The 20,429-nt window shown below is 46.3% G+C and overlaps 1 protein-coding gene across 1 annotated transcript in view; it reads right to left on the bottom strand.

The window, feature by feature from the left end:
- Positions 1–20,429, bottom strand: part of Tanc1 (tetratricopeptide repeat, ankyrin repeat and coiled-coil containing 1) — a 228,616-nt gene that overhangs the window by 184,290 nt on the left and 23,897 nt on the right. The window contains exon 2 of the mRNA XM_032903343.1: positions 12,294–12,400. The gene's annotated coding sequence lies outside the window, so the exon portion shown is untranslated. The remainder of the gene's footprint in view (positions 1–12,293; positions 12,401–20,429) is intronic.

Genomic DNA, 20,429 nt, shown 5'->3' with positions numbered 1-20,429 from the left:
ATGTAAATAAGAAATATCAAACTTAATAAAATGGAGAAAAAAAGAAAATTCTCAAAGAATTAAATATGAGAAAAAGTTAAAAAAAAAAAAAAAAAAGAATGTGTGATTCTTCTGCCTCAGTCTCCCAAGTGCTGGGATTACAGGGGTACACTGCCATGCCCAAATTAACATGGTCTTTAAATTTCTACATGCCACCCTTTCTAATAAACAGACAAGTCAAATAAAAGCAAACTTAAAATTACATTGAAAGCTGGAGTTTGCCTGCACATATAAACCAGTTATATCCTGTATACATGATATATATCTACAATTTTCTAACCTGAATCCACCACGAATCTGTTCTGGGGATGTGGGAGTAGAGGATAGGCACTTGTAGATTTGGCTGGCCTGAAACTGGCGATGTAGACTAGGCTGGTCTTGAACTGACAGACATTATATCTGCCTTTGTCTCCCAAATGCTGAGAGTAAAGTATACACCACCATACCAGGTCATCTCTCTCTCTCTCTCTCTCTCTCTCTCTCTCTCCCCTCTCCCTCTCCTTCCCTCCCCTTCCTCTCCTCCTCCCCTCCCCCCCCCGTTACTGTTTCTCTGGCTGTTCTGGAACTTGCTCTGTAGTCTGTCTTCCTTCTGCCTCCCGAGTGCTGGGATTAAAGGGGTGCTCCATCACGCCTGCCGTGCCACATTTATTTCTTCACTCCGACAAGGGGAATCACTTGCCCATGATTTTATAATCTCGAATCAGACAGACTCCAAGGAGACACTTCTCCGCACACAGGAATTTCTTCAGTACCTCTGCAGCATAAATGATTGTTTTAAATCCTAGTAAAATTCAGGTGGTGCGGCACACCGTTCATCTCCTAAACACAGCCCAGTGAATACCTATCTATCTCGGGAGAACCACACGGCACCTTCATGCCATGGCTGCCTGGTCTGAAGGCACCGAGATCCTAAGTAGCTGTATATTTGATAGGAAAAACCTCGAAACAGTGATCGTTTTCCCCTGCGAGGGCACAAAACATGCATACGTAAATAAATAAATAAAATCTAAAAGCTGCAAACAGACTAAAAGGAAAAACCATCACAAAGGACCCAATTTACCCTATTTAAAACCAATGTGTACATCAGACGGTAAGTATTCTTCTACTCAACTGATCAAACAGAGAAAAGACAAATGTTTAAAATTCATTTAAAACAAAACAAAACCCAGCTTTGAACAAAACTACTGCCATCTAAGATAGGACACCCATTTACCAGTCAGCATGGTCAAAATAAATTATGGGGGTTTGTGTTTTCTGAGGACAAATCTGGCCTTCTTGCCCAAGCTGCAAATGTTACCAAATGTTTGCTAAACAATGAGGAGGTGCAGTGAGCAACGGAGAGTGAGCTCAGCGCCTGCCACTGGGGCTGCCACTGGGGCTGCCACTGGGCCTGACACTGGGCCTGACACTGGGGCTGACACTGGGGCTGACACTGGGGCTGACACTGGGCCTGACATTGGGGATGACACTAGGGCTGACACTGGGGCTGACACTGGGGCTGACACTGGGGCTGACATTGGGGCTGACACTGGTCCTTCCCCATGAGTGCTCAAGTCCTAAGGCACAGGACCTTACTTAGAGGATTGGTATGGCAGTGGTCAGGCGGTCACCACAAAGCCTAATCCAATGTGATTAGTATCTTTATCCAAAGGGGAATTTGGTATGGGGATAGGCACAGGAAGAAGCAAGGTGGTCACCTAACACCCAGAGAGGCTTGGGGCGGATCTTTCTTCTTTCTCCAGGCCTCAGGGAAACAGCCCTGCCCGCACCTTCATCTTGGAGTTCAGTCTTCCACAACTAAGACAATAACTTTCTGTTGTGAAGGCACAGGGTTTTGTGGGCCTTAGCCATAGCAGCATGATTTGCAGGCCTTGGGTCTTAGCTCCAGCTGGCAAACCACTGTGTGTATGACTGTACTAATACACAGTCGATGCAAGCCAGACCTCAGATGTTCCTCCTCCCATCACAGGATGGTGAGGACAATGTGAAAGGGCATCCCAGATCCACAAGCATCAGCGAAGTTTTAAGGGCAGTTTCAACCTCTGTGGAGCTACAGGAGAAATCTCAAACTCTCTGCCCTTTCCTGCACAGAAATCACCACCTCATTACCATGGGCAACAAACGAGGCTTTGCTATTTAACACATTACTATAAACCTTAAAAGTACACCAAATGCTTCGCTGATTAGTCAACAACAACAAAAACTAAGCCAATTCTTAAAACGGGATTTTTCCCCAAGATCAATGGCAAGTCTGTGAAGTTTAGACGCACCAGGATGGGTATCCTGTCTTTCCCTCTCGGGACACCCTGTTACTGCAGGAAGATGATGTAATGCCCTTCTGATTTGTCCACCGAACAATATAGTATGCCTTCAATATGTCAGCCTGTTTCATCTCCCTAAATACATAATTGATTTTCAACATTTTATGCTCCAGTTATCACCCGAAAGCAGACTGGGACAAGTTCATATTTCAACTGCTTCCTCCTTTAAGTACAAAAGGGGTGATCAGAACAAGTAATAAATTGTTTCCAGTTTTTCCTGGGGAGTGATTTGCTCATGACCTCTGGTTTCTCTGTTACTCACAGACACGGTCCTCAAGCCTACAGCCTAGCTACAGCACGCACGACCTGGCTCCAGAGAAACCAACCACAGGAGGATTGGTTTTTATCTAAACACTGACAGGGTCGCCACTGACATTCCTCACGAAACAGAATTAGGACCAATGTCAAATAAAAATGAAAAGTTTAAACTTGCCTTAAAAAAAAAAAAAAAACTAGAGCTATATATTTGGGTCACTTTATTTTTAACCACAGTCTTCTAAGTGACCTGAATATCCTAACATCCATTCTAAATGACAAGTTTTGTAATTCTTATGAATAATTTAGTCGAGCAAACCTGCTTTGCTTACTGCTGGATAAAAATGTTGCTTCAGAAACTGACAAACCAGTTGTCCGCAATATATTTTAGTTTTGATATTTTCCATTCATACTAGGGGAATAAAGAATGAAAGAAAGCAAGCGCTTTAAAGCTGGGTCTCTGACACGTCGGTCGGGGACTTCGTCAACCGTCGCGTCAGGAAATGTCAAGGTAATTTAATGTCCTCACAGCATGTGTCTGCAGGCAGGTACAGAGAGACATTCCTATCAGCACAGCCACACACGCAATGACTTTCCTTCCTGGTGTCTGAGATCAAATCCAGGACTCCGCACGTGCTAGGTAAGCAGGACGCCGTGGCTCCATTCTCAGTGTCAAGAACTTTCCTAAATACTGAATAAGACAGACCAGAATATTCACTTTGACCTGTGCTAATGAAACCACAGCAGCATTAGCCTTGACTGCTGTTTCAATCCAACTTCGCTTTTACAAAAGCTTGCATCTCTAGTGCAAGACAACATTTACCCAGAGAGACGTTGGCTTTGAGAAATAGAGGAGTATTTGGTACAGGGAACCGGAGTCAGTCTGGGTTCCTGTTTCTTTCATAGAGAGAGCACACCCCACCCCAAGCTCACCATCTGGGTCTCTTTCTTGGATCCCAACTTCTAGAAGCCTCAGTGACTTATTAATTCATGAAGCTTGGGAACAAACACTGAGAGGTGGGAGGAGGCTTGTCCCTCCATAGCTGCCAAGCTTTCTCAAGCACGCACTGGAAGTCCTGGTCCAGCTGGTGGTCCTGTGAGCCTGGCCTCCACAGGGAGGCACTCTGAGGTCCAACACGGGCGGTGAGCAGCCCCCTATAGCAGAATTCACCTGGCTGGAGAAGCCCAACACTGATACACACAGAATTTACATGTGTCCTCCCAAAGCTGTGTTGGAAACTTAATCCCCAAATCTGGATGCTAATGCCATTAGGAGAAGGGGCTTCTGGGCACTAAAATAGGGTTAGATGAGGTCCTCAGGGTGGAGGATTCACGACAGCATCTGAGAGATCCTTATAAAGAGAAGTCTAGTGGTGGTGGCGCAAGCCTTTGGGAGGGAGAGGCAGACTAATCTCTGAGTTCAAGGCCAGCCTGGTCTACAGAGTGAGTTCCTGGACAGCCAGGGCTACATAGAGAAGCCCTGTCTCAAAAAAACAAAACAAAAAAGAGGAGGAGGATGACCCAAACTGGCAAACTTGCTTTATCTAGCATGAGATGCTATTCACCATTTTCTTAAAAGGTTTATTCTGATTTACATGTATGTATGTATGTATGTATGTATGTATGTATGTATGTATGTATGTAATGTATGTATGTACGTATGTATGCATGCATATACATAAGCCTGCTTATGTGCACTCTATATATGTGCACTGTATGTGTGGACTGCCTGTAGAGCCAGAAGAGAGCCCTGGATCTCCTGGAAGTGATGTCACTAGATATGAGCTGCCTGATGTGGATGCTGGGAACCAAACCCGGGTCCCCTACAAGAGCTGCAAGTACCCTAAACCACAGCCCCATCCTTTGTTATGTTCTGATGCTGTGATAGGGCCCTCGGCAGACGCCATGCAGATCCTTAAAGTTACACTCTCAGTGACTAGCCTCTAGGAAGCACGAGTAGAATAAACTTATTTATAAGTTGCCCAGGCTTGAGTATTTCGTTATTGTAACAAGAAAACTAACCAAGACAACACAGTTAAAATAATAATAATCTTCAAAAATTAAGGCACATTCCCAAACTGTATTTCTATTCATTTGAAACTTTTAATTAAAAGTACAATTTTTTTTTTCTTTTTTTTCGGAGCTGGGGACCGAACCCAGGGCCTTGCGCTTGCTAGGCAAGTGCTCTACCGCTGAGCTAAATCTCCAACCCCTTAAAAGTACAATTTAAATTCAACATGCCTCCCCCCACCCCACCCTTTTTTTTCTAAATTATCAGAACTGGTTCAGAACTTCAAAGGGGAAAACTAGAGTAAGATTTACTGTCCCTATATCATCATCACCCCACAAAATGAGTGTAAGGGAGCATTCAAGATCGTGCGATCTTTACAATTTTGACTTTGGTCTGGAAGTGTATCTCAGTGTCAGAACACTTGCCCTGCATGAACAGCACTCAGGTGTCACCCTAACGCTGCAAACATAAATAAAAAATAAATGGTTTTACATTTATTTTACTTCAAAGCCATCTGTGAGAAAACAGAAGAAATTAAACAGAGTAATCCTAGTCCCCAAAACATTGAATTAAAAAGAGGGGGGGGACCTTAGTCAATACTGACAAGGAACACTGATACCCTCGCTATGAGCAGAATGATATGTCTGGATGTGCCCCAGCCAGCCAGTCACTAGTGAACTTGTCAGTGCTTGTGAGATAGGATCAGCGATGGCCTTACCTCATGGGTATCACAGAGAGCAAGGGAAACAGATCTGCAGAGCTGCAGCACATAACGCTGCAGGAACACACAGAGAGGGCAGCTAAATTAAGCAGGCAGCCCCAGCCCTCTTCCCTCCTCATCTATTCAGAATGGATACATCCACTCAGAACCAGCAGGGGGTTCGAAGATTATTCTGGTAAGCCTTTCTTCCGTTTCATCGTGAAAGAATGGAGGCCTGGTAGGAACAAATGACCTGGCAGACATCGCTCTCGGATCTTTTTCTTAAGCCCTTCATTTCTACAAGCACGCAGTCCTTAATGCCATCCCCTTCCTTGAAATAGGATTTGGCAGATTATAATCTGTAAATTGAAGTCTTTCTTTACTGTACAGACACGATGAGGCCAGGCCCCTGTGGGGCTCTCAGGGCCTCCCTTTCAAAGGCTGAGGCTCAGGGCGCTTACACTGTCCCACTGGGAATCAGCATAAATTGTCCCTGACTCAACCTTTCAGTGAGGCAGGCCTCTTTGCCCAAGGCCACCCATGCTAATTTTATCAGTTTCTACATCTGTCACCTTTGAGATTTCTCAACAACTGTGTCATAGTTCCCCCACCTCAGCCACAAACACACCAACTACCTACCTAGTAATAAAGTTACCTAATTCTCTCTTTTACTGGCAAAAACTACAGCTTTGCACAGCCAGTCCTTCGAGAAGTTCCTGGAAGAAAGGAAGCCATATTTGCAGCTGCCCTTGATTACTGAGTATCTGGTCCTCTCTGTACCCCCATTTCCTCTTCTCTTCAGCTGTGAAATACTTCAGCCAGACTGGCTCAAATCCTGCTGAAATACCTTATTTGTAAAGAGTCTCTAAAACCCCACTGCTACTGAAATGCTGTCAGCATCTCCCTTTCTTTTCAGATCCAAGCACACTGTTCTAAATCCTTTCAAATGAGCTTTGGGCAATCTGTCATTCCCCACCACCTCTGCCTGCTTTTATTCCTTTTAATAACAACACTCTGAATTCCAAACCTGTCTGAAGCCACCAACTTATTTCAAGTCACACCCCAGTCCCCGACAGCAAACTACGGGTAATCTGCTAATGACACATCCATCAAGCCACACGCTGACCACGTTTAGTCTGAGGTAGTTACTGGTACAGCCAGGCATCTGATATGTTTCTTCCTTAAAGTCCTGGAGCATACAGGATTTTCCCCAAGGCACAGAAGACAGTTTCCTTTGATGTCTCTGGTCATGTTTCTGAACTCCAGAAACAAATAGTTTTCCGTACGGTGGTTTGATTTGAATGAGAATGTGTCCATAGGTTGAACTCTTCCACTACTTGGTCACAAGTTAGTAACACTGCTTGGGTAAACTTAGGAGGTGGGTGTGGCCTTGCTGGAGAAAATAATGTCCTCAGTGGCAGGCTTGAGGTTTTAAAGCACTACACTTGCCATTCAAGTCTAAGCTTCCCACTTCCGCCAACATGCCTCTGCTCTGACAGAGCATGGATTCTAACCTGGAACTGTACGCTCAACCCTTCCTTCTAGAACTTGTCTTAGTCGTGATGTTTTATCACAATACGAAAGTAACTAAAACACACCATCTCAAAAACGTTTGTTATAGAAGACTGTAGACCATTAGTCCTAATTGGGCCATCAAATATTCCCCGAGAGAGTAATCATCCCCCCTCCAGCGGGGTCCCCACCTCCCCAGTTCTCGGCCTCTGTCCCCTCAAAACTCACCAAGCCTGAGTCTATTGCTTTCGCCTTGTTTCCACTTCCCATTGGATAACTTGGCCTCTTTATCCTCCTTTCGAACCTATTCTTTTCAAAGAGCTGAAAGACCTCCCAAACTAAAGGCCAATCCGCACACCTTATGTATGAACTGTGCTCCGAGGTCCGGTGCCCAGCACTCCCAGCTATGATAAAGTGATCTGACCATTCTGAGGGCTTTGATCCTTGGGATCCTTAGCAACACTCTTGCACAGATGGTGGGGAGTTATACCCCAGCTTTCTGCTATGCTCCCCAGCCAGCCTACTCCCAATCTGCTTGACAGCGCGTCTCTCTGTCAATGTCTCATCCACACACCACTCCAGAATCTGGCAAACCCTCCCTCAAAAAGCGCTGTGTGCTCCCCCCCCCCTCCTTCTGCATTACTGTCATTCTCAACCAGATGTCTCCAAAGTAGAGGGTAGGAGGTGATCTCCAAGGGTATCCAGAAAAATATTGTAATTTCTAATTGTGCTTATTTGCCTCATTCTTTTGTTGCTATTTTTGTAGATCTTAAATGAAAACAGCTTGTCACCCGCAGATATATGACTGTAATTTATACCTATACAAATGCTGTGGGTACGAGCAAGGACTTTACTGATGTCGGGAGTGTTTTAAGATAGCTGCCTTGCCAGTCACAGTGGCCGGCACCAACAGACCCGGCTATTCAGGAAGCGGATGCAGACGTATTACTTGAACCCAGCAGTTGAATGTTACCATGGGCAAACAAAGTAGCAAGATATTACTTCTTAAAATAAAGTAAAATAAGGGCTATTGGACAAATAGCAACGCTTCTGATCCTAAATTTACTTGGTGTATGTACTGGTTATTTTTCTGTCACTCTGATAAAACATCATGACTGGGGGCTGCAGAGATAGCCAGCAGTTAAGAGCACTGGCTGCGGGGTTGGGGATTTAGCTCAGTGGTAGAGCGCTTGCCTAGCAAACGCAAGGCCCTGGGTTCGGTTCCCAGCTCCGAAAAAAAGAAAAAGAAAGAAAAAAAAAGAGCACTGGCTGCTCCTCCATTGGACCCAGGTTCAATTCCCAGCACATGCATGACAGTTCACCACTGTCTGCAACCCCAGTTCCTGGGATCCCTCCCACCAGGTATGCATGTGGTGCACATTTCTGAGCAAGTAGGCGAGATACCCATACATATAAAATACATTTTAAAAATAAGAAATAAAAAAAACCACCATGACCAACAGCAACTTACAGAAAAAAAAAAAAACTTTATTTTAGCTTAGGTTTTCAGAGGGCTAAGAACCCATCATGACACAGGAGTGGAGTAACAGCAAGCTGCAGGCATAGTGACCAGGGCAGGAAGCAAAGAGGTAACATCTCCAATCACAGACATGAAGGAAAGAGAGGGAACTGGAAATGAAGAGAGCTACAAATTCCCAAAACCCATCCCTCAGTGACACACTTCCTTCAGGAAGGCTGCACTACCTCCCCAGACAGCGTCATCAACTGAGGACCAAGTGTCAATGAGGTACATTCTTATCCAAACTATCATAGCACTCCCTAGACGATTCCAAATAATTCAATGTATCACAGTGGAAGTCAGAATCTGTATTATATACATATAGTTTAGACAGTAGCATAACCTTCTTAGTCCTAAAGTCATTTCACTGCTGGCTTTCCTATTACATAGTTAAAATTACTTTTATGCAGATCTACTCTTATAGACATTGTCACAGATCTATACACAGACAGACAGACAGACAGGCTAGAGAGATGACTCAGCAGTGAAGAGCACTTACTGTTCTTACCCAGGAGCCAGATCAGTTCTCAACACTCCCACCGTGGCTAACAATCATTTGTATCGTCAGTAACTCTAGTTCACGGGAATCCAACGCCCCTTCTGCCCTCCAAGGGTTCCTGCATGCATGTGGTGCATACACGCACTCAGGTCCATACACAGATATTTTAAGTATGTGTGTACTAGTGTAAAATTAAAACAATCAGTGAAACAACTCTTAAAAATAAATTACTAAGATAGGCAAACTTTCAAACTCACTTATAAAATAACACGAATTGCTCTAAGTTTTCCTCACTAATTGCTTTTGGCTTTTGACACGGAAAATAAATTGTGTTTGTCTTTCTAGAAAGATTAGGTTTTTGTTTTGTTTGTTTTTCTAGACAGTGTTTGTCTGTTTACGCCCGGTTGTTCTAGAACTCACTCTGTACACCAGGCTGACCTTGAGCTCAGAGATCCACCTGCCTCTGCCTCCCAAGTGCTGGCATTAAAGGTGTGTGCTACAACCGCCCAGCTAAGCGAAAAAATAAATAAATAAAAAAATAAATAAAAATTTTTTTAAGATTTAACTTATGGGTATGTGTACTTGAAGATGTGTGCCATGTGCATACGGGTGCACTTGGGAGGCCAGGAGAGGGCATTTATGCAGTAAAACAGAGTTACAAGCAGTTAGGAGCTGCTGACATAGGTACTGGGAATCAAACACATGCTCTCTCTGCAAAAACAGCAGGTGTTATTAACCACTGAAGCATCTCTCCAGCCCCGTGGTTCTCAGCCTTTCTAATGATGTATGCCTCTAGTACAGGTCCTCCTGTTAATGTGACTCCCCCAGCCAGAAAATCATTCATTGCTACTTCATAACTGTAACTTTGCTACTGTTATGAACCATAATGTTAAAAAAAAAAAAAAATCTGTGTTTTGGGAACCTAACACAGGCCTTTAAGGTCAGTATGTGCTCTGATTCCTGAACTGTCTCTCCAGCCCCTTTGATAGCATTTTCAGTGACGAGGTTCTGCAGGCAAGCCATCATCCCTGCTATGTGTCTTCCAATTCTCATGGCGTCCAGTTTTTAACCCTGTGGTTTTGGACAGGTCGGGCAATGTTACCTCTTTATGTGGTGTAATTCACAGCCATGTTAAATGCATTCTATGTGTCAGGAATGTTCTTGGCTGAGAGATACAGGCTGAGAATACTGAGATTCACAACAAAAGTCCTTTTGCAAAAGCCCATTAAGTAATTCCAAGAAGGCACAGATTAAGTCATTATAATATTAGCCACCCGCCCCGGGGGGCAGGGGGGGCACGGCACGTAAATCAAACCCAGAGGCTCATCCATGCTAGGTAAGTATTTTATCGCTGAGTTAGAGCCCCCAAATTAGCCACAATTATTTTACAAAATGAAGGACTATTTTAGTAACTGTTACTTTAAGTCCTGTTTTAAAGGCAAATTTTACCAGGCCTCTAAATGTGTCTCGGCTGGTGAAAAGCAAAGGAGACTGTTGAAAACAGACTCCAAATGAACCCAGGTACCCTCCACCTCTCCTTGCTGCAAAGCTCTACGGATCCTGCTAGCCACTGGGGGTAAAACATCACAGCCAGAAACAAGACCCAGCAAATGACTTTTTGACGGACGGCATCCCGCAGAGCTCCGTCTGGATCCTCAAAGCGCTTTTCAGCGGTGCTGATGAAGGTCTGTTTACACCTGGAGGTTATAGCCGACTCCCGCACTGCTGCGAATCTGACGGCTGCAGAATTCAACTGCAGTGCAACTTAATCCCTCACGAACCGACATGCGGCTCATTTCCAGGCTGCCCTTGCAGGACCTGCCATGAGCCATCCTCTTATTTATTCAAAATGATTATATAATCACAGACTTTGTTTGCTACGGTCACCAATGTTTCACAAGAAGCACCCCTCAGACAGCCCCACCCCCAACCCCAGCGCAGAATTTAAAAACCTCCAACCGGGAGGATAAATGACTCCTGCTGGGTCCAAAGAAAACGCGTGAGGGAAAATGATAAAAACGCATCCCTCGTAAACAGATTAGGTGTCACCATAAACACCTCACTAAATCCAAGTACCTGACACGTGCTTGCACCTATTCCCTGGGGATCACAAATAATGCGGACCGCCCCTGAAGACTGGACATGCCTTAGTCATTTTTGGGTTACAACCTCGAAGAAAGTGTTCGCAAGGAGCTGGTAACTATTCTGTTCCTATTAAGATTCATTTCATGCTATTCTGCCAAAAAGAAAGAAAACCTGGGGCTAGAGGCCTCTGTTTGTCAACTGTCTGCAAACTGGGATGGCTGGCCATGATCTGCCCTCATACGCCAGCTTGGCTATTGGCAGCAGAGAAAATATCCAGGCCTCCTCCTCCTCCTCCCTACATCCACACATCTCCACCCGGTAGGTATCAGGTTCTTACCTGCAGACTCAGTGGGTCCACAGCTGCCCCTAGGGAAGGTGACAGGAAGGAGGTACATGAGCAGCGCCAGCAAGGGGGACAGGCTAAGCTGCTTATTAGCCCGGTCCTCAGATCCATCCTGCCCGGCCACAGGTCCCAGTCTGAGAGGAATCCACTAGCAGCTTGGGATCTGGAGGTAGCACAGACTCCCACACACACTGGAGCCCCTCTATAGCCTCTCGTGCACTCCTGGACCTTCTGACAGTTCTATTACAGCTGAACCCAGTCGAGGCACTGGAGGCCAGGCTGTGCCGCCATCGTACTTTGACCCATGTGGTCTCATGACTAGGCCTCCTCCCACTTTCCTGTGCCCATGAGGCATTCTTATCTCTATTAACAACTCCCCTATACACACACACACACACACACACACACACACACACACACACACACACAGAGTTTCCAGAACCATCTGCCTTTCAGCTCCCTGAGTAGGGGCTAGAGGATCCAGCAGCACCAGCTTCCCCCACCGCTTTCTAAATGTGCCACCTTAGGCAAGTTGTCTAATCCCTTAAAGTCGGGGCCCTTCAGCTGTGCAGCAATGCTGACCTCAGCCCTCCAAATAAGGATTAGACGAATGCAATGCGCCAGGCACTTCCATTCACAGATTTGCTAGGTACCCACTTTGCAGAGGAAAAGGTTTTGTGGCTGGCGATGACCATTATTCCTCCCTCCCGCCACTATCCTACTTTTGACAGACAGAAAACAGTTTTTACCATTAATAAGCCGACAGTTAGCTGAGTGGCACGAATGCACTCACACGGTTCTTGGCCACCACTGCTAGCAATGTCTGAACAGAACTCCTCCACCAGCCACTGGAACCCTGCTCTCTGAACATGAACACTCCCAGGCAGCTAAGGGAGCACCAGGGCACATATAGGCCTGGACAAGCGGAACTTCTCTGGTCCACTTCTCCTTGGTGCTCCCCTACGCGTGGTCACATCACCCTCTCCCCCGATCTGAAGCTGGCACCTACCTGTCTCTGTTATCTTCTCGTTCACAGAGGAAGCTCGGCGCGGTGGTCCTTAAGTCTCAGTTCTCTCTCCTGTCCTTTTCCTGTACGTCGTGCCCAACACTCAGCTCCTACAAGGAACAGGGGACAAATGGATTAGAATCCCAACTCCAGTTTGGACTCACCATGTAACCCGGAGCAGTTCTGTCCCCGCCCTGGGCCTCCATGCCTCATCTGTAGATGGGGATAAAGCATTCGTGGTGCTGTTGACCTACCCAACATTTGACAGCACTTAGAGCTGTGCGCAGCAGACCTGGTCACAGCAACTGGCACTCCTCACACCCAGCCCCAGGGCCCAGTCTATGCTCTCTGACCAGGCACACTGCACAGTCAACAGTGCCATTCCAAGCTTGTGCTTCCCACAAGTCCCAGTCCTTCCAGAGGACACAGGGTCTCTCCCTCAAAGTCCTGGCTCTTTGGTGGCCCTCAATGGGTTCTGCTTTTCACACCCAGACCTCACAGATCATCCAGTCATCCGCCTCAGACCCCTGGCCTTCCCTTCCCTCATTCTGTGGTGATCTTCGATGGTCCTAAGGTGGGGATCAGACTAGGACTCAGCTTCTCAACTGTATCCCAAGGCAAAAAGATCTCAGAGAGAAGGTGTGTGCAGCCCAGAGATGGGGGAGCCCTGGAATTCTCAGACCCAGAGAGGCCCTCAAAAGACTAATAGTCCCCTTCAACTGCCCTGACAACTGCACCACCTCAGCCCCCCATACACACTCAGAAGTGCAAAGCCAGCCAGTTTGATGTGCCAGCCCCACCTCCCTGCCTCTCTGCCCCTCACCAGGATCCAGCCACACCCACTGCCCCAAACGTCCCACTTTGATTCTAAACCAACTTTTCCAGAGACCCTGTTCTAGGTCTTGACCATTGTACATCCCTATCTAACCCCACTCAGAAAAATACACCATGCCTGCCTGGGCTCCGCTGGGCTGGCTCCCACGTCTCTTCAGGGGTCTCCCTCTGCCAAAGAAACTCCCATCCTAGACACTCCCTTGAGATGCTCTACGAAACCCATCTCCTCCAAGAAGTCCGCCCTGACCCCTCCTCCTGCCTCTAACCCTCTGTGCTCCTCCAAGTGCACCTCACTATTTCCTCCTGACTGAGTCTCTCGACCAGGGCACGGCGTGCCAATACATGCTCCATAAATAAACCAATGGGTACCACGGACTCTGCTTTCAACTCTGAGATGGTTTACTGGGGTGGTTTACTTAAAATCTCAATTAAGACTCATAAACCAACCACTCAGGAGATGCTATACATTTTCTTTCCCCGAATTAGATTAGGAAACATTCCCCGCCCTTGCCTTCCCAGAACAAATATATCCCTTTGATGGAAGAGAGAAGAAAAGAAAAGAAAAGAAACAAAAACATTACTTCAACAAAAACAGGAAGCTGAAAATGGCAAAACGGCTTATAAAGGGTGCCCAGCTGACACTGGCTTAGGTAGGGTAAGAACGGCTGTGCGAGCCTCGGGGGAAAGGGGAAGCTCACGTTGGATAACTACTGGATCACACCACATACTACACAAGAAAACTGAGCACAATACTCAAGGCACAGGGGAGGAAGAGGAAGCCATTGGCTGCAGTGGAAATTTCCTTCCTTTGTCTGGTGGTACTTCTGGTTATGCCTACCACACCAAACTCTCAATGGTGACTTATGACAATTTCATTTATAGGAAATGATTTCAAAGGGCCCAGGGAGCTGCAGATGGTACCCCGGGGGCCCATCTGTTTAGGGATGAAAGCATTAGCACACACCATTACATCACCCTGACCTTCCTCCGTAACTTCCTATCAGACAGAACCTAGATGTTTGTTCGGTCAACAAGATATTTGTGTTTGTCCCCAGCCTCGGGCTTTGGTCCCTGATTAGTTTTAAAATCATTATGCATCCAAAATGAATAGGGCCACTGTGGGCAGCTGGAAGGCCACCCTCTGGGCACAGTCCCAGCTCTGTGGGCTTCAGGAGTGACTGCTGTCCTTTCTGCATAATTGCACTCTCTGATGGTTCATCCTCCTTCCCCCCTTCCAGAGCTGAAGCGCCTCTCCTTGGCATCCTCTTTCCTCAGGCGACCCCAGAAAAGGGAAGAAGGGTGTAGCGAGGCCTCAGGCTCTCCTCAGATAATGCTATAAAGCAACACATTCTAACTCGGGCACTGCCCTGGCTCCCATCTTAAACAGCGCCCTCCAGCCTTGACTCCAGGATAGCTATTGTTTTCTGGACACTCACAGACCCTGGAACATCCTAGTGTTCACGGGGACAGCTCCGGGTCAGTCAAACATGCTCAGGTGAGCACAGACAAGATCTTTCGTCACTTTAGGACACAGCAACAAAACCTACAAGCTCTCAACTCTTCACCCTCTGCCCTCCACAGGGCCCAGCCACAGGATGTAGCGTCCATTAGGAAGTGCCTGGAACCTCCTGAAATGACCAGCCACCTTGGGACGCTAGAGAGGAAGGGGTACTGTGGTATCGGGATGGCAAAATGGATGAGACAGAATACATTTCATCGCGTAAATATGGGAATCTCATAATGAAACCTGACATTATGTCTAATTAATATGCACTAATAAAAACATTTTATAGGAGAAATTATTCTTCAAAACAGGCTGGGTAGTAATAGGGAGGCATACACACTGATGTCTGCAACTCTGAAGTGCTTTCTAAAATAAGGCAGGTTGATGGGCAGCTATGTACTAAGTCAAGAGAGTAGATCTCAGTTGTGGAATGTGGATGAGTTGTCTCTGTCTCTTCGCATCATGCTTCCCATCATTGGAATGCTCTCAGAACAAGAGGGGGAGGGTGAGTATTTAAGCATCTGTAACCGTCAGACGTCATCTGGGTTACTCTAGTTTCCCAGTAATGCCCTCTGTTCTAGACTTGTGGTCCAGGGTCCCACATTGTAGCTACTTGACCTCTACCTCCTTGATCTCTTCTGATATCTTAAGAGTTCTTCTTTATTTCCTTGTCTTTTTTTTTTTTTTTTTCCATGATCTTAACAGTGTCAAGAAGTACTGGTCCAAATTTTTGTAAAATGTTCCTCAATGGGGTTTGTCTGGCCTTTTCCCCCCAATACAACAAGAGTTTATTTAGGAAAAGTGGTTCAAATGAAAATGTACACGGCCCAATCCTACACCGTCGTCAACGATGCCCCTTGGGGAGGGATGTGGACCCACTGCTGAACTCGAAGCTATTGTTTAGAGTCTCTCCAAGGCTTCTAACATGACAGTTTCCACGTATGACCGCCACCCCCCATGTGATTCTGCTGCCCGTCAAACATCATCTCCACATAATCACCAATCACATGAGTCACAAAGGGACCAATACCCTCAGTGTTCCTTGTACATGTCTGCCACCATTTAACCTCAATGATAACGTCTTGTCGATAACAATTCTTCAGCTCCGAAGGGTAAGCCTCACACATGGAGACTCTTCAGGAAGCTCGGTGCGGTGGCCAAGGAATGGATGTGTCTGGCATTTTTTAAATGGCTGTAGTGGGCTATGGGTTTGGGAAGACAGGAAGTTAAGGTCCTGCCATCACTATATGCCCACGCTGCCACAGGGTGGCTAAACCCCAGGTTAGCCTTGACAGCTCGGCAGCTGCCGTAAACTTAAATCTCCCCTCCTATCCTCTACCCTTTAGGCAGCTCACAAACCCAGCCTCAGTGGGCGGGAGGGAGTGGGAACTTCGGCCTTAGGCTCCCGAAGAAAAAGATATCGGCAACAAGTATTAGAAAGTCTCCTCCAGGGAAGCTGTCTCCTGACTTAGCATAAATCCATGTCACGTGAATATATACATTTATCGTGCTTTGTATTACTATGCAGTCCCACACTATTTATTTTGTTGCTAAAGTTGGCTCTGGCTGTTAAGAGCTCCTTGAGGTTGGCGCCTTCCTCCCTTCGACATGCCCACATCCTTTGTTTTTTTCGGAGCACTTCCTCGTTTTTCTGGCCACACAAGATGCTCCAGATCTATAATTATGCTTCCCAAGGAGTCCGGCGCACTGGAGAACGGCACCAGCAGTGAAGACATGGGTGTGCCTACTGCTAACAGAGCGTCGAGGCTACGAGGCCTCTGTGTGTGCCCCAGCCCACTTACACACGCTTACTTACCAACTCTTCGTGGATCAATCCGTATTTAGCCTAACCCAAGTCCACACCCAGGTCTCCAACATCCCAGCCTTCTCTCTTGTTTATGTCACACCATCTTAACCCCTGTGTACACACAATGGAACTCCAGAATCGCTAACCCGCACCCCATGAGAAACTTTGCCAACTACAGTGGCCATGTGTTTACCTTTCTTTTTGACTTTAGATGTATACTTGAAATACCATTCTTCAAAGTGAACTGGGTCCCTAGGCCTTGTGTCCCAAGTCTTCAGTGTCACTGTTACACAATAGCACAGCTGGGCTCTTCCATGAGAGTCTGCATCTCTACAGGCACCCATCCACCCTCACACGGCCACTTGCCCAGTGTCTGGTCTGAAGCTACTCAATTCTCCCAAGCCTAATCTAGCCAGAGTGCTGTGTGCTCAGGCTCTGTCTTACCCAGGCCTGAGGGGCTCGCCTGGCACCGAGCTCAGTTCTAGAACACAGAGGTTGCCCAGATTATTAAAAAAGATAAACAGGCTAAACAGACTTAGTCATTTTTACGTTAATTTAAATGAAGTTTAACAGCTGGAAGACATTCATCAAAACTTCAAGTACAATTTTTATCGCGGTACCTAAAATTCAGTAATGATGGTTATAAATTTAATGCTACTCCCCACAGACTAAAGAGCAAACTACACACGATGGCTGGGAGTCGTTTGAATACGTATTGGTATGCGATAAAAATATACCGCACTTGTGTACAAGAAAAAATTAAGGACCTAAATAACAAAAAAAAAAAAAAAAAAAAAAAAAAAAAAGTAGCATTCCACTTAGCATATGTCTGAAGAGAAAAACACTGAAGGACACATACCAAGTTATTTTTAACCTCCTTGTTCTCCTTGTCCTCAAATTAAAATTAAGGAGCCTGTGTTTGCCATGTGGGAAACCACACAGGAGATTCTGCCAAGGTGCCAAGTTTTGATCTCAGCAAAGAAGAAAACCAGCCGTGTGGTGCATGTCTTTGAGCCCAGTACCCAGAAGGCAGTAGCAGGTGGGTCTCTGTGAGTCTAAGGCCAACCTGCTCTGTGGAGCGAGTTCTAGGCATGTTGGGGCTACAGAGGGAGAATCTGTCTCAAATAAGAGGGAGGGAAAACTAGGACTGGCAGCTGGGTACTAAACTAGGGGCATCTTCCAGGGCAAGGCTAGACAGAGGCAAGGAACAAGGAACAAAGGTCCAAGGGACCTCAGGCCCACTGTCCCCTAGCAGGAACACCTCAACAGCAGGACGTGGGTGCAATGTTGCTCCCTACAGAGAGCAAGGGTAGAAACGGGGGCTGTCTAGAGAGTGTCTTTAGAAACATGAAGTTAAAGGACAGGAACAATTTAATGCAGGCCGGGAAGAGGAGCGCACCCCTACCTATAAGATGTCTCATGATCCACTCCATGAGAACCTAAAGATCTCGGACCCTAGCATGGACAGGGAGTCCTTCAGCTTCCTCTGCCCATGCCCTGGGAGGAGAGAGGATTACTGTGTGGGTAATCTGCCTCCAGCAGATCTAATAAAGCTCAAGTGGCTGATACTGGGATTAAAATTTTTACACTGGAATTTATACCCCACCCCCTACAAAAAAGTGCTTTGTAACAGAAAGTACCCCGATCTGCTGTAATCATCCATTCTGCTGATGGCCTAATGGGAATAAAGCCCAATGGCCATTTTCCAGTCATTTTCAGTGCATAACACTGAGCCCAGCACACAGCTACCTCTAGTCCCAGATCACGCAGGACTAGACAAAAATAAAGGCCGACCACACACACACACACACACACACACACACACACACACACACACACACACACACACACTCTGTGGGCTACCAACACAGGGAAATTATCCCAGCTGTGAAGGCTTGGGAAGAATTGGTATGTGCTGACCACATAGCTAGACAAAGCAGGGTGTGTTACACGCGCCATTTCCTTCAGTTCTCACAACCAGCGAGACAGGGACTAGCCAGTAAACAGCCACTCATAGCTCAAAGCACAGACCTTGAGTTCAAACCCCCTCAGCACCCAGATGGCCGCTCACGAGTGCTGGTAGCTGCCGTTCCAGGGCATCTGACACCCTCTTCTGGCTTCACGTATATCCTTGGACATCCCTACTCATACAGGCACATATACTTAAGTAGAAATAAAAAACGCTTTCAAAGACATAGATCTGTGAGTCCTTCCTCATGTGGCAGTCATTAAAAAAAAAAAAAAGACAAAAAGCTCATACATAAATACCAAAGTCTCAAGGTTAAAATCTAAAGCACGGGCCAACATGGTGGCACATACCTGTAATCCCATACCAGCACACAAGAGGTAGACGTGGGAGGATCAGGAGTTTGAGGCCAGCCTCCGTTTTACAAAAGAATAATTAAGAAGGGGGGCACACCCTTTTCAAAAATCAAAAAGCCAACCAACCAAAAACCGCATTTTCCTATTCCCAAAGCACTAAAGACAACATCTGTGAGACCGAGGCAGGAGGTTTGCAAATTCCAAGCCAGACTGAACTATACAAGGCCATGTACTGAACAAAGACAAGTCTCTGACTGAAGCAGACGAGGAGACGTTGGTTCCTCTCCAGGGAGGGCTGACTAACCTACTCTGCATTCTAAATGCCATCATTCCTTCCCACCTACCTTCCCATACCCTAAAAAAGACTCCGTTCCCCAGCTAATTGCAAAAATAATTAAAATAATTATTTGATCTACAAGCCATAAACCGAGAAAGGTTAGGCCCGGTTCTGCCAGCTCACAATCTCCGAGACAGGCTCTCTGGTTAACAGAAGGTCTGTAGAGCGCGCGCTACGCCTGGGCCCACGGGAAAGCTTGTCACATTAGAATGATTTCATCTTTTACACATTCATTAAGTGACTGAGAGTGGTGCTGCTGCTGTGCTCTGGATGTGACACCCAAACCACCACTGCAGGGGACAATACCTCTGCACACGTTCTGAGAGGCGGCCCTTCTGTAAGTGTGTGTGCGTCTAACCAGAAGGAAGACACTAGTTAGAAAGTTGCCTCCAACAGCTGCCATTGTATCAGAGGCTACCTGCAGTAGAAGGCAGTCTCCGTCCGCCCACCCACTGGAAGCCCCCATGCCTATTTTGCAAGTAATCAACGATGTAGCTCTTTTGCTTTGTGACATAGATTCCTTTCCCTGTACACATAAGATGGATTTCCCTACCGATCTGTTCTGTGTCGACTTGTAGCCCAACCCAAGAGTCTAAGAGGGTGAGGAGAAGCCAGGTTCTCTCCCCTACCCCTTCATGCACACTATAGACACCCAGAGCCTCATCTGTCCCAGCCGAGCGCCCTATCCACACTGCAATTCAGGACAAGACGACTCAAAAGAGGATTTTGGAAATGAATCCTTAAATTTTTAATAAGAAATTTTAGGATGGAATTTAGGAAGGAGAAGAGGTTTGTTTGTTTGTTGTTTGTTGAGGCAGGGTCTCACCAGGTGCCCTGTCTGGCCTCAAACTCAGAGGTCCCCCTGCCTCTGCCTCCTGGACTAAAGATGTGCACCACCATTCCTGACTAAGTGCGTATTTTTAAAGACTGAGAAAAATGTTTTGTCCTTATTAAAACCTAGAATTGTAGACCATATAACTAATGACAAATAGTACAAAGGTCATTCTTAAAAGAAAAACTGTTTGGTCCTACCAACCAAATATCATCTAGGTATTCTCATATTCTCTCTCTCTCTCTCTCTCTCTCTCTCTCTCTGTGTGTGTGTGTGTGTGTGTGTGTGTGTGTGTGTGTGTGTGTGTGTGTGTGTAAAAGACACATAAGCCAAGAGCTGGTGAGAAGGCTCCACAGATGAGGGTACCGCCACTAAACCTGACCACCCGAATTTGATCCCCAAGACCCACAGAGAGGAAGGAACTAACCCAAGCAGGTCATTGTCTGGCCTCCACTTGGCCACATACATGACCTCAGCCACACACACACACACACACAAAAGAA

This window comes from Rattus rattus, chromosome 5 (assembly GCF_011064425.1).
Source record: "Rattus rattus isolate New Zealand chromosome 5, Rrattus_CSIRO_v1, whole genome shotgun sequence".
NCBI classification, from domain to species: Eukaryota; Metazoa; Chordata; class Mammalia; order Rodentia; family Muridae; genus Rattus; species Rattus rattus.
This window is presented reverse-complemented; position numbering and strand designations above follow the sequence as displayed.